The sequence below is a fragment of the Neoarius graeffei genome, chromosome 8 (assembly GCF_027579695.1).
Source record: "Neoarius graeffei isolate fNeoGra1 chromosome 8, fNeoGra1.pri, whole genome shotgun sequence".
NCBI classification, from domain to species: domain Eukaryota; kingdom Metazoa; phylum Chordata; class Actinopteri; order Siluriformes; family Ariidae; genus Neoarius; species Neoarius graeffei.
In genome coordinates this window covers 89,309,442-89,311,965 of record NC_083576.1, presented here as the reverse complement: position 1 = coordinate 89,311,965, position 2,524 = coordinate 89,309,442, and positions in this window count along the sequence as shown.

Sequence of the window (2,524 nt, the reverse complement as noted above, 5' to 3'; positions counted from 1 at the left end):
GCACTTCATTTTAAAGGATTAGAGTATTCAAAGACATGAATAGCAAAAATGCAGAAATATAATAATGTAGAGCTCGTTTATATTAAAAGGTGCATTGATTTTTTGAAATCATCAAATGTGAATTGATTAAAAACAAGTCTCTTGTACCTTATTAATCATTTTCACCTGGTAGTCCACCAAGAAGGGGAATTTATTTCCAAATAAATTGAAACTTTTTGCTGATAAAATTAATGGTTTTGGGGTAAAAAAAAAAAAAAAATAGCCAAAAATCATTAGCTCCCGGCCCCTGGGCCCCCACTGGGGCTCTGCCCCTGGGCCCCGCTGGGTGCCTGTGGCCCCCAAACCCCCGGCTTTTTTCAGACTTTTTTAATATTTTTCATTCTCATCCCTGAACTTAGCCTTCATATTCACACAAACTTAATTTTTTCAGTTTTACATGATAAGAATTCAACTTTAAGGCCACTAATCTTTCATCCAAGTAAAAACTTCAAAATTTTAGTTCAATTTTCTTTTTATCCCACAATAAAACAAATAACAATCCAGTTCAAATAGCATGTTTATTTTAACATGATGGTAGAAAAACTGCTATAAAACTGTAGTGGCAGTGCTTTTAAGGTAAGAGTGAGCTCAGTTTGAGCCAGGACCTAACCGACAGTTAGTTCAAACATACTTACGCACCCAACAGCCTACATCATTTGTGCCAAATTGTGCTGTGTGCTATTGTTCGTAATGACGTGCAGTTTGCAATTTGTCAACCTTTTGAATATGTATGTGTTTTAATAGATTCACTCTTTATGTTCATTGTATGCATATTATACACCATTGTATGCCATTTGTAGCATTTTAATTGGCTGGTACTGAATTGTTTGCACATTTCGTTTGTCAAATTAGCTTCAGGCTTAAAATAAGTGAATGTGTGACTTAACAAAAAGCACTGCCACTACAGTTTTATAGCAGTTTTGCTACCATCATGTTATTTGAACTGGATTGTTATTTGTTTTATTGTGGGATAAAAAGTAAATTGAACTAAAATTTTGAAGTTTTTACTTGGATGAAAAATTAGTGGCCTTAAAGTTGAATTCTTATCATGTAAAACTGAAAAAAATTAAGTTTGTGTGAATATGAAGGCTAAGTTATCTGAGACCAAAAGTATAAGTTGGCACAACTTTCTTACAAGTCTTAAAAATCTTAGTTGTCACATAAACTCAAAAATCCTGTGCAGTAAGTTGCCTTGAATTTTTAAGTTGGCGTAACTTTTTTTTTTACAGTTTATGTATTTATATACTGTACCATGGCTTCAGGAAGTATCACCATTTGTACATAAATGTAAGCTGTATGAATGAATTAATGTGTTTAATATTTAAGGGGTAAGAGATGGATCAGACGTTATCTTCTAGATAAACTGTAGAGCTTGAGTAGAGGAAGTGTGTGTGTGTGTGGGGGGGGGGGGGGGGGGACCGGACTTAGATGGTTTAAAATCAAGCAATACCACTAAACTCAACATCAAAAACAAATTTGATGTTCAAGAGAGAAGAGATCAGATCACACCTGCTGATAACATGAAGATGAATCGTGTGGTTTTGGTCCTGGGCTTCATCCTGATCATGGGGCTCTACTCAGACGCTCAGCGTGAGTTTAATACACACACTTTATGTAGCTGTACAACAATACACTGTAAAAAAAGAATAGTTGAGAATACTTGAAATTTCAAGGCAACAGTCTGCATTAAGAATTTTATGTTTTGCCAATGATGTGCCCATGATAATCCAAACTATGATAAAACTGTTATCTTTATTAAGAAATCTTAATTAAGTCAATTTTTAATTCCTCATTCTGCCAACATAGATTTCTCTTTTTGCTGAACAGTGGCATTCACAGTAGTACAAAAAGGCAATTGAGGTTATCAGACCTTTTTTCACCTTTATTTGGATAGGAGAGTGTAGAGACAGGAAATGAGCGGGAAATGACCTTGGGTCGGAATCGAACCTGGGTCCCCGGATTTATGTTATGGCGCCTTATCCACCTGAGCCACAACGCCATACCCACAACATCGGTTTTAAAAATTTTTGTAATTGTGTAGAACAATGAAAAAAGGCATGTATGGTTTAATGATAAATTATGATAATCTTGGGGGCGTCATGGCTCAGGTGGATAAGGTGCCATATCATAAATCTGGGGACCCAGGTTTGGTTCCGACCTGAGGTCATTTCCTGATCCCGCCCCGCCCCGTCTCTCTCCTGCTCATTTTCTGTCTCTACGCTGTCCTATCCAAATAGAGGTGAAAAAAGCCCCCCCCAAAAAAAAATTGTGATTGCCTTTTTGCACTACTGTGAATGCCACTGTTCAGCAAAAAGAGAAATCTATGTTGGCAGAATGAGGAATTGAAAATTGACTTAATTAAGAATTCTTAATAAAGATAACAGTTTGATCATAGTTTGGATTATCATGGGCACATCATTGGCAAAACATAAAATTCTTAATGCAGACTGTTGCCTTGAAATTTGTACAGTATAAAGTACACACA